Here is a 12,739-nt window from a genome sequence, read left to right on the forward strand (position 1 = left end):
ACAACTGACAGTGTCACAGGTGGCATTAAACTGCCACATAACAGTGGTCCTAAGTGGGTTTTCTGCTTAGTGCCTCACAAGGCCAAAATCCAAAGGATCTGAGTAAGGTTCTACTCCCAAGTTTATCTGCATTGTTGACAAAATCTAGTTCCCTGTGTATGTAATATTGACCTCCCTCTCTCCTTATTGGCTCTTAGATGGGGATTACTTTCAGCTCACTGGGGCAGCTTGCATTCCTCATCAAGTGGTTCCCTTGAATCCTTTTTGTGCTTTAGATATCTTTGGCTTTCCCTTCCTTCTTCTGTCAACTGAAAGAATCTGTTTTTCAAGTGCTTGTGTGATTAGGTTAGGGCAACCCAGAAAACATCTCTAATTTAAGGTCAACAATCTCTTATAACAAAATGTAGTCATGGGGATGGCATTTCATCATAATCCTAATACTCAAGGATCAGGGTGAGGAATCTTTGAGGGTCATTTTATGCTCACCACACCCATAGTTGGGATATGTATCTTTTACTGAACTCATCACTGGAAAGAGGAATGAATTACAGGCATTTGCTGAGATGGTTTTCTGAGATGGAATGGAAACACTGGGAAATGAACCACAATGTTCATTATGTGTCCATATTATAATGCTTCTCTTGAGAAGTATCAAATAGGTTCATATATTCTCTCTTCTCTCTCATTCTCTCTCTCTCTCTCTCTCTATATATATATATATATGTATACATACATTTTATAGGCTTTTTTGTTATATATACACATATATATCTGGTTAGCACTCTATTTTTCTCATTTTTTCATACTATACAGTAAATGTCAGTTAAGATACTGGCTAAATATTATTTCAGTGTAGATCAAAAAAGAGGGACTTTTGAAGTGAAGCTTAGCATTTGAGAACAAAAAGCATTCCATTTTTCTTATTTTATGATAGTAAATTATCTTTTTTATTTTATCATAGTAAATTATCTTTAAGAGAGCTGATGAATTTGTTAGTTAACAGAGAACAGCAACATTACGGATACAATTTGTAAGGTCTTTTTTTTCCCCTACAAATCTTAAAAAAACTTGTAGTAGTATCATGGCAGATAGAATATTGGTCCAGCTGTTAAGATAAGTCATCTTAGATGTCTGAAAACAACTTCCTATAATAAATCACTGGCCACTTAGCATTATCATTACAAAGCCACTTGTGCGCTCATCAACTTTCAGTGGGTTCCAGTACTGCTTTAAGAGTTCCTCTACAGGAATTGTCCAGCTTTTCTCTTACTTTCCTCCCCCTTCCCCTACTGTACTGCATTTGTTGGAATGTATGGGGAAATCTTTGTATGTAGCATGCCACGCCATTAATATTTAGTGTGGTTTAAGAGAGTTGAGCTAGCAAGATATATGTCATTTTCCCTATTCCCCTCTGCTTATGTGATCCCTTAGAAGCTATTACCTTTGCCCAAGATAATGGTTTTCCTCTAAAGAGAACTTTCATCCTGCAAAGTATCTAAGTAGGAGCATTTCCCTCTTAGAAGCTCCTTTGTAGGTGTCTACCAATGCTGATTGCATCATCTGGCAGGAGTATTCACCAAATAATGGTTAGACAGGACTGCTCCAAGAGACTGAGCCAGGTGAAGTATACATACTCTTTGTTTGGCTGATGCATACTATTTCTTATTCAATATGCCAAAATGTGAAAAGGAGCTGATACACTTTCTGGACTATAGATAATTCTAGGAAAAGACTTGATAGTGAAAACATTAGAGATCTGGGACTTTAAACAAATGTTCAACAAGATACAAAACTGAGTCATTTTCTATTGTATCTAGATAAATTTTTTTCTCATTTTCAAGCACAAAGAAATTAATGTTCTAACTAGGTGTAATTAGCTTATAATATGCAACTAAATAAAAATAACTCAGTCTTCTGAACTCTTAGATAATCTTTCTACTACCTGAGTTTAAGCGTTTGTAGTAAATGGAGTCACTAGTCCCCTCTGTTGATGTAGGGATCCAACTTGACATGACCATAGGCATTTTGGTCCTAACCACCATCTTGTCCTTTAGGTGACCTATATAGTTATCCTGAACCCTATGGGATAAACAAAATCCACTGTCCTGGACTATACTTCTGTCCATAAATTTGTAATAAATTACATTCTAGGTAATCCTGGATTTATCTTCCTCTTTCTTTGATCTAACAGCACCTTCTGCCTTTGGTGGCTAGTTCATGTATATTGGATTTTCCCAAAATAGTTGTATTAGAGAATTTTATTATCCATAGGTAATACTATATAAATGCACATTTGATACAAATGTTTAATATCTATAATTTTAACACATTTTTAAGAGAGAGAGCACTATTTTCTTTGGATTATTTAAATTTATCTGCTGAGAGAATTCTCGTTACTGTGTTAGTGAATAAGAACATAAAACATGGTATATTATTCTCAGAAATTTTTATATTTATCGTTATGTAAGCTTCCAGTTAAATTATTTAGGTGCAACTATATATAAATTATTTCATATATGAATTCATGAGAGGGTGAATGATTTTATTAGCATAAATTGATGAAATTGTGCCATCTAGTGCCCTTTACTGAAAAAAGTTATTTTAAAAAAGATTTTTCAATACCTAGAATCTTTCCATTGTTACATATAAAAATGAATTTTAAATATATTTGTCTGATGATTAATATTACAGATAATGAAGATGAGTATAAAAATGAAAATAAATTGGGATACCTATTATTAGAAGAATATATTCTAGTCACAGGATAAAATCCCAGCCACTTCTTAGGAATTAGTGTGGTTATTCAAAGTATCTCCTAAGATTGTTTATTATATCTAGCATAAAATTTTTTGTAGGGTATGTGGATTAGTGGGGAAAGGAGTAAGAAGAGGTGTGATGAGACTGAAGATCCCTGATAATGAGATCCTTGGTGGTTGATGGTGGAAGGAAGGGAGGAAGGATCACTTGGTGTTTGGAATTTCTTTTCTTCTCCTTGGCTCTCTCCTGTCCAATATAGCTCAGGATAAGCCCTAGCTTGAGAACTGGCAAATCAGAAGTGTGTGTGTATATGTGTGTGTGTTGATAACAAGAGGAAAACAGTCTTCTTTAGGATAAACAGGGGGTGTTGTGAAAGAGAAGTTAGCTTAAGTCAAATTGATAGAAAGCTTCTGAGTCACATTTATCTAGATTTGAATTAGTGTGAATTTGGAATTAGCTGATTACTTTTGTTAATTTCCATATGTTAAAAAGAGGGTGGAAGTGGGCATTTGACACAGTGGTTAAGACATCACTTAGAATACTGTCATATGTCGCCCTAGAATTCCAGTTCTGCTCCTTATTCCAGCTGTCTGCTAATGCATATCCTTGGAGACAGTGGGTCATGGCTTCGTTTCTGTGTCTCTGCCACCCACATGGGAGACTCAGATGGAATTCTTCACTTCTGGTTTCAGCCTTCCCCAGATGTAGCTGTTGGCAGGCATTTGGGCAGTGAATCAGTGGATGGGAGATCTGTCACTCTGTTTCTTTAAAAGTTTTAAAAAAGAGGTGTAGATGGAAGCAAAAAAAAAAAAAAGATAAATTTGGGTACCTTATAAAATAGCTGGGCAAAAACCTAATGAATTCAACTTCAAATATACTGGGGACAGTTTCTGCAGCTACTTGCCTGTATATATGGGAAATATGAAGAAAACATATTAGGTATTGTGTTTGTTCAATTAGGCTAAAGATTTATCTAGTAACTTCTGATTAAATATTAATTAGGCTGGTGCCACAGCTCAATAGGCTAATCCTCTGCCTGTGGCGCTGGTACACCGGGTTCTAGCCCCGGTCGGGGCACCGAATTCTGTCCTGGTCGCTCCTCTTCCTGTCTAGCTCTCTGCTGTGGCCCAGGAGTGCAGTGGAGGATGGCCCAAGTGCTTGGGCCCTGCACCCACATGGGAGACTAGGAGAAGCACCTGGCTCCTGGCTTCGGATCAGTGCGGTGCGCTGGCTACAGTGCGCCGGTCGCAGCAGCCACTGGGGGGTGAACCAATGGAAAAGGAAGACTGTTCTCTCTGTCTCTCTCTCTCTCACTGTCCACTCTGCCTATCAAAAACAAAATATAAAAAAAAATTAAAAAAATATTAATTATATGCCACTTTGTGACTTCTATTACTTTCTTAACATTTTTTTTAATCTTGAATTGTTAGTCAGGTTTTGGGGACTTATGTCAACAACTATATAACAGTGTCTAAAAAATGTTTTGCATACCTCTCAATGCTTTGTTCATAGTCAGTAATTGATACATATCTTATTATTTGGGCTTCAGTAGAATTTTCATTTACCCAGAAAAAGACATATTGTAAGAAATCCTTTAAATTATAATCATGAAAAGAAAGTATACTTTATCAAATACATCTGAGATTTCACAACTACTCATGTAAGTTAAGGCAATTATTTCATATTAAAAACATAACAGAAAACTTATCTTAACATATTAAAAAACATTCTCTGTTTATTTGAAATGGAGAGACAGAAAGAAGCAGCAGCAGTAGCAGCGGCAACAGCAGCAGGAGAGAGAGAGGAGAGAGGAGAGAGGAGAGAGGAGAGAGGAGAGAGGAGAGAGGAGAGAGAGAGAGAGAGAGAAATGGATCTCCCATCTTCCTAAATGCCTGTGGCAGCCAGAATCCAAGAGCTGGGAACTCAATCTGGGTCTTCCATATGGGTGGCAGGGATGCAAGTAGTTAGGGCATCTCCTGCTGCTTCATAGGGTACGCAGTAGCAGGGGGCACAATCAAAAGCAGAGAAGCCAGGGTCCAAACCAGGGAACCAGGCACTCTAATATGGGATGTAGGTGTTCCAAGCAGTGTTTTAACCACTACTCCAAATACCAGCTCCAATCTTAATCATTTTTAAGTATTTATTCAATAAATGTTATGTATGGATGTATTCACAGTGTTGTGAAATGGAATTCTAGAGTTTTTTCTTTGCAAAGCTGAAACTTTATACCCCATGAACAATTGCACATTTCACATTGCCCCTGCCTCTGGAAACAACCATTCTGCCTTTTGTTCCTATGAGCTTGGATAACTTAGATAACTCATAGAAGTGTTTTCATATGAGTATTTGTCTTTTTGTGACCAATTTACTCTTATTTCATTTGGCATAATTTCCTCAAGATTGATCCATGTTATATTATACGACTAGATTTCTTTCCTTAAGGCTGAGTAATAGTCAAAGCAATTATTTTTAAAGTATTTAGCTTGTCATCAGAAGACTTACTTAATCAATAGGAACTATAAATCAATTTAATATGGTCCTCAGATGTAACAGAAAAATATAGCTACTTATATTTAGCAACACAGTGTACAATGCTGAGACAGAATTCCAACAATTGACAATCATCTAAACTATAGTGATTTCCTTTAGGATGATTAGGCAAGACAGTAGTATTTTTAAAGTGTCATGTAGAGTTGGGGCTATAAAAGTGTCATGTAGGGTTGGTGCTGTAACGTAGCAGGTAAAGCCACCACCTGAAGTGCTGGCATCCCATATGGGCGTGGGTTCGAGTTCCAGCTACTCCACTTCTTATCCAGCTCTTTGCTATGGCCTGGGAAAGCAGTAGAGGATGGCCAAAGTCCTTGGGCCCCTGCACCCATAAGGGAGGAAACTCCTGGATTCTGGCTTTGAATTGGAGCAGCTCCGGCTGTTGTGGCCATCTAGGGAGTAAACTAGTGGTTGGAAGATCTCTCTCTCTCTCTCTGTAACTCTGCCTTTTGAATAAATCAATCTTTTTTTAAAAAAGTGCCATGTAAATACTTTCTTACATTTTTACAAACATTTAATAATCTGAGCCACATAAGAGGAACCTTAATATTCATATTGTGTCCATTTTAGTAAACTGAAATTAAATAAGCACGAAATTCACTTATGTATAATTTTTAAAACATACACACCATATTTTCAAAAGTCTTGTCATTTACCCTTTATTTTACTCTCTTTATCATTTTCATTTTTAAAAGAAATTATATTTGGCAATCGCTTCTTGGCCTTTTGGCTAAGATCAAGTATAGAAATTATATTTGGCATTGCTTCCCTTATTTCATACCATTTAAAGTAAATTACCAGAAAATTGTTTACTGGAGCTACTCATTCTAGGAAGATCTAACTTACAGAAATTCATGATAACGATGAGGAAGCAATCAAATGATTAGTCTGCTGCATTTGCCTTGATTTCAAACCCTATTTGCACAGTACATGGAAAGAATCAATAGTTGCCACTTCTCTAGGGTGATTTATTTACACACTGATTTTGGTAAAAGTTAGTAAGAAAAATATTATGTCTATCCCTTTCTCAGATACTCCTATGTGCACAACTTCTTTCTACCCATTTTTTCATAACTTAAATGATTCCTTCATGATCTTATATTTTGTAGTAAAATCTGTACTGACAACCTCTCCCCATCTTCTCTCATCATGGGTTACAAGATGGCTCTGCCTCCAATTACTGTTTTCCTTATTTGATCCCATATTTTCCTCATCAGTGTAATTTGATTTAGGTAGATTAATAGACTACAAGGGGCTTCAAAAAGTTTGTGGAAAATGCAATTATATGATGGTACAAATCTTCTGTTAATTTTTTGATGCCCCCTTGTATTTCCCAAAGCAACCCTCAGGGTGTATGCATGCACAATGCAACATTTACTGCAAACTCTACCTGATTGAACTTTCGCATTTTAGTAATGAAACAATACCAACATTTCACAGCTCTACTGCTTTCTCACCTTCTGTCTTTTCCAACCAAATTTTACATAATTAATTTCATTAAATGATCTTAAAGCATTTCCCCCATTTTATAATTAATGCATAAATGTGTTCATTATTTATCCCTTCCTCACTATCTCTTCCATTCCTATAACCACATTTTCTCGCCATTTAGGTAATTTATATTAATAGCCTAGCATGTATCCTCACATCTTTTTCACCATGCTTATATAATCACACATAATCATCCTTTAGTATATTCATGGGCTGTTGATTCCAGGAACAATGATTTAAAGTATATAAGAGGATGTGTGTAGATTATATTCAAAAACTATGTAATTTTACTTAAGGGACTTGAGTATCCACAGATCTCGGTACACACTGGGAATCTTCAAACTAATACTCAATAGATACTGAGGTACAACTTTATTTTAAACCATCTCTAGTTACTTAGAATACCTAATATGCTGTATTCATAAACATTATGCCAGTATTTGTTATACTGTATTGTTTAGGCAATAATGGGAAGAAAAAAAGTCTGTTCATGTTCACTATGGATGAAAATTTTTTTCCAAAAATTTTTGATCTGTGGTTGGTTGGATCCATGAATATGCAACCTGCAGACACTGAGGTGTAGAGACGCTGCATAAGTGCCTCTTAGGGGGCACACCCCCCTGAAATTAGAGGTATGGCCACAGTTTCTGCTCATGCCAAAACAGGCAGGGGATGGACACATCCGCCCCAAAGGAATGTGGCAGCAGGAGCAGCAGGAGGCTAATGGACATGAATTAGTACCTGGAATATTTTTGGGAATTTGTAAATTTGTAGGAGCACCTAAAAGGGCCTGTCTCTGAAGATTTACAACACACCTCTAATCCCTATCTTAGTCCACCACACTGAATTCCTTTTCCCAAATCCTTAAGTTGATGTAAAACCTTGCCTATGTGCCTGCTAACTTGTAGACTTGCTGGTACCCTCTAAATAAAAGTACGAGCACATAGCTATCCAGTGGCTTCCTCTTAGAATGAATGCTCCCGTATTCTGTCTCTTCATTTGAAAAACCCCACACTGAGGGACAACCTTATATACCTATTTATGCACATGCACATGCACATTGAACATGTATATTTTTGTTGCTGCTATTCTTTTTTTTTTTTTGGTTGTTATTCTTTGGTTTTATACTTTCTTGAATCTTTTCTTAATAATACCTCATGGAAAACATTCCAGAAAAGTAATAATTCTCATTATCTTCCATCTGCTGGTTTACTCCCCAAATGGTCTCAACAGCCAAGTCTGGGCCAGGTTGAATCCAGGAGCTAGGAACTCCAACCTGGTCTCCCAAATGGGTGCCAGGAACCCAATTACTTGTGCCATCACTACTGCCTCCCAGTGACTGCATTAATAGGAAGCTGCTCAGGAGCTGGAGTTGGGTATCAAACCACGTACTCCAATGTGAAATTTGGGCATCTCAACTGGTGTCCTACCCACTAAACATTTAGTATGAGATATTGACAGGGTACATCTCTATATTTTTCAACTTTTCTGGGAATGTAAAACAAAACTTTTATGTTACATGTTTGCTTTGTAAATAAATTTTTGTTTTAGAATCCCAGAAAAGTTGATAAATCCACAGATACCCTATCTGTATCTCGGGCAATTTCCCGCCATTATCAGCAGCTTCCATTAGCAATGCATATTTGTTATAATTAATTAACTAATGTTGATACATTAACTGAAGTGCAAAATTCATTTGGATTTCTTTAGTTTTGCCTAATATACTTTTTTACTTCCATAATCTCATCCAGGGTACCATATTACATGTAGTTGTTATGACCCCTTAGGTTCCTTTTGGCTGTGACTATTTTTCAGGATTTCCTTATTTTTAATGACATTGATAGTTTTGAAAGATACTGGTCTATTGTCTCAGGCAGCCGGCCTGGGACTGTCTGTTTGAGGGGTCTTGCGGGACTTCTGCTGCAGGCTAATAAAGATTTTTTCTTCACTTAAAAAAAAAAAAAAAGAAAAAAACGGGAAAGATACTGGTTAGGTATTTTGTAGGATTCTCCTTAACCAGCATTTGTCTAGTGTTTTCTTCACAATCAGATGTGGTTATGGTTTTTGGGGAGGAAGACTATAACTGTAAGGTGCCACTTTCATCTTCTTGTATCAAAGGTTCATACCATAAACATAACTTAGCACTGTCAATATTGATTGATTACCTAAGTGTGTTAATGTTTGTCAGGTATTTCCACTGTAAACAATTTTCTGTTTAAATATTCTCTCTGAGAGGAAGTCCATTTGTGTAATTTATGCTTAAACAGTGGAGTTATGCTCCCTCTCTTTAAGGATGAAATGTTTACATAAATTACTTGGTATTTTGAAATAAATTTATAAACTAAAATCTTTGTAGTCAAATGGAAGATTAAAATATTATTTATTTTCATCTACTTGAAAGGCAGAGTTAAAGAGACAGAGGGAGCTATCTTCCTTTACTGGTTTGCTCCCCAAATGCCTGCAACAGTTAGGGCTGGACCAGACTGAAGCCAGGAGCCCTGAACCCCACCTGGGTCTCCTACATGGTGGCAGGGACCCAATCACTTGAGCCATCATCTGTTGCCTACCAGGATGCATTAGCAGGAAGTTGGATTGGATGTGGCATGCTAATACAGGATACTGACATTGCAAGCAGTAGCTTAATCTATTGAGCCACAAGGTTTGTGCCCAAATGGAACATTTTTTTGTATTAAATTCAATGATTTTATTATTCACTATCATTTTTTTTTTGCTATTATATTCTATCAATTCTGGAAGAGGTGAATTGAAGTATCTATTATAATTTTTATTTTTTAATCAAGTTCCCTCTTGCAGTTATATTAACTTTTGCCTTATGTATTCATCTGTTACCTCATTTGATGCATATCACTTTATTATTGTGAACATCTTCATAAACTTTGCTACCTGGTATTGCTTAGTTTTATTTTTTAACCTTAAATTCTCCATAGTCTTCTACCTTGCATCAGTTTGTTTGCATTTTCCTGGTTTTACTTGGACCATGTATTTATTTTCCACCTTTCTCAATGTGTTTTAGTGACTCTTGTATACAGCACATGAGACTTTAAAAATAAATGTGACGCCAGCGCCGCGGCTCACTAGGCTAATCCTCCACCTGTGGCGCTGGCACTCCGGGTTCTAATCCCGGTTGGGGCGCCGGATTCTGTCCCAGTTGCTCCTCTTCCAGTCCAGCTCTCTGCTGTGGCCCGGGAAGGCAGTGGAGGATGGCCCAAGTGCTTGGGCCCTGCAACCGCATGGGAGACCAAGAGGAAGCACCTGGCTCCTGGTTTCGGATTGACACAAGTGAGCCAGCCGCAGCGGCCATTTGGGGGGGTAAACCAATGGAAAGGAAGATCTTTGTCTCTGTCTCTCTCTCTCACTGTCTAACTCTGCCTGTCAAAAAAAAAAACATTAAAAATTTAAAAAGTGACAATTTTTGTCTTTAATGGGAGATTCTAAAGCTTTAACACTTACACTTAGTGCAATGATTAATATGTTTAATGTTATCTATCTTAAGATTTATAATTTATATTACCTTCTTTTAATTTTTCTCATTTCTACTGAATGATCTAGTGATCATTGGTTTTAGGTTCTTACCTCTCCCCCTTTAAAAAGCGGGGTGTGTCCTATTGTAAGGTTTTCATTCTATTATTGGTCACTCTCCATTTTCCTGTGCTGAAAATCAGACTCATATTTATTACTACTTGAGAATAAAATAGCTATTATTTTTACTAAGTCATTCTATTTCCCTTACCCTGCAAAACAAGACTGGCTTTTAGAACATTTTATTTTCTCCATTCTCATCTCTTCTCTTTTCCATCAGCTATAGTGTTTGGGACTATATATGTGACCTATTTCTGCAATTCATCCAATTCCTTATTTTTTTCTAATTTATTAGACTATTACTAGTTTTCCATTCTTTTTCAGACTATAGAGTCCTTATTCAGGACATATTGTACATGTTTTTGGAAGTCTATTATATGTTTAACTAAATTTTATGGTATTTTACATAAAAATTTCATTGACTAAGAGTTTCCTCTCTCATTTATTGTGTTTTTACCTTGAGGCTTTTCATAAAGAACTCTTCATTTTTGTTTAGAACCTATTGCAAAGTGTACCCATATGGTATTTTCAGAGAGTAAGTGGCACTTTCTAAATTCTCATTTATTCATGTCTTACTTATGTAGTGATGGAAAAAAAGTTACTGGTAAATTCAGTCCCCTTTGTTCCATTCACTTTTTTTAGTTGTTTGTAAATACTGTTACTTTGTCTATTATCTTACATTGTTAAGATGAGAGTTCTAATTTCATTCTGATCTTTTACTTTTATAGGTAACTTGCTCTTTTAGCCTCAAGCATTTTTCAGATATGTCTATAAGAATGTCTCTCATTAATGTCATCTCAATTCTAGTCACTTTAATTTGAAGATACATGTCTTGGTCACAAAGAATTTTTTTTTCTTTCAAAAAATTCTCACTATTACCTTTTCTACTTTTGGGATATCTATTATTTGCATATGAGTTCTTCTGGATTTATGTTCCACGTTGGTTATTTCTTTTCTATAGATTTGTTTATGTATTTGTTGTTTTGAATTTTGACATATATCTTCCGGTTGACCTTCCAAGATAATTGGGGTTTCAACAAATGACTAACCTTTCCTCCAATTAATCTATGTAATTGTTCAGCTGGGAAATCATATATTAAGCTTCAGAATCTCCTTCCTGTTGCACATGAAACTTCCTGAGTGCTTTCATTATTTTACAACTTGTCATCTACCAGCTTTATTTCTGGTGCTGAATGCTGCTTATTTGGTAAGATCTTTGCTTCTAGAAATCACCTTGGAGAGTAGGGTTAGGTCTGTTTGTTGGAACACCCACAGTAGCAGCAGTCTTAACAGTGGTGGAAGGAAGCTCTCATTCTATTTCCCATACTGGAGCATTTATAGAACCTCAGACTTATCTTGCCTCATCCTTTTAATGTTTTTTTTTATTTTTTATTTTTTTAAATCATTTGAGTTTGCTGGACTGCCTCAGAATTTTATTTAATAGGCATTTAAGAACCCTCTTAGACTTGTAAGACTCGCAATGACAACATGATATGGTATTTTGGCATCAGCTGATTCTCTACCCAATACATTTTTACTTAGCTGTATTTTCTCACATATTTTTATATTATTAATTGTTAGCTAACTAGTATAGATGTGCTTACTAGCATAGACATATATCCTAACAAGTAGAAAAATATTTATTCATGCTTCCTATAAAAAGCTGACTTCCTTAATTATCAAAGCTTTCTTCTCAATCTCTGTTATCTGACAAAACAATACTTTTAGAAAGGCTAACACAAACTACCAGCAAACATGAATGATTATGATAAACCTACTAATTATCATACTGTGGTTCATTCTTTTATTATGGAAATAGTTACTATTGCTTGGTAGTTCCACAACATTTTGAAAAATTGTTAATTTCTCATGAAATTTAAAGTAATAAGCTGGCATCAAAAGCAGTGTTTCTTGGCTGGCATTTCATTACATTAAAAATGTACTATGCTAAATGATGTGAGAAATTAAAAAATAATGTCCTTAGAATTTAGCATTTGTAGGTGAGAAGTGGAGAGAGGGTATTTCCACAGAGATGAGTCTTGAACAAAAGCACAATGATGGAAAATGCAAGGTGTGTTTCACCTATACGTAATTTGTATGCTTGAGTAGTAGCAGAAAATAATGGGAGTAGAAAGGGTGATAAACTCATTCAGTAAGAAACAGATTTCCAAGGACAGTGACATTCTCAGAAGTATACTCCAGAAGGTAACTTAGCTGCACTGTGTGGGATAAACTATAACAGAGATACTGGAAGAAGGAATTCTAACTGAGGTATTATATCAAATCAGTAGGATTGAGAATTTCAACAAAATTACAGAAGGAATGGGGAGAGGAGGTAGATTTC

This window comes from Oryctolagus cuniculus, chromosome 8 (assembly GCF_964237555.1).
Source record: "Oryctolagus cuniculus chromosome 8, mOryCun1.1, whole genome shotgun sequence".
Classification (NCBI taxonomy): domain Eukaryota; kingdom Metazoa; phylum Chordata; class Mammalia; order Lagomorpha; family Leporidae; genus Oryctolagus; species Oryctolagus cuniculus.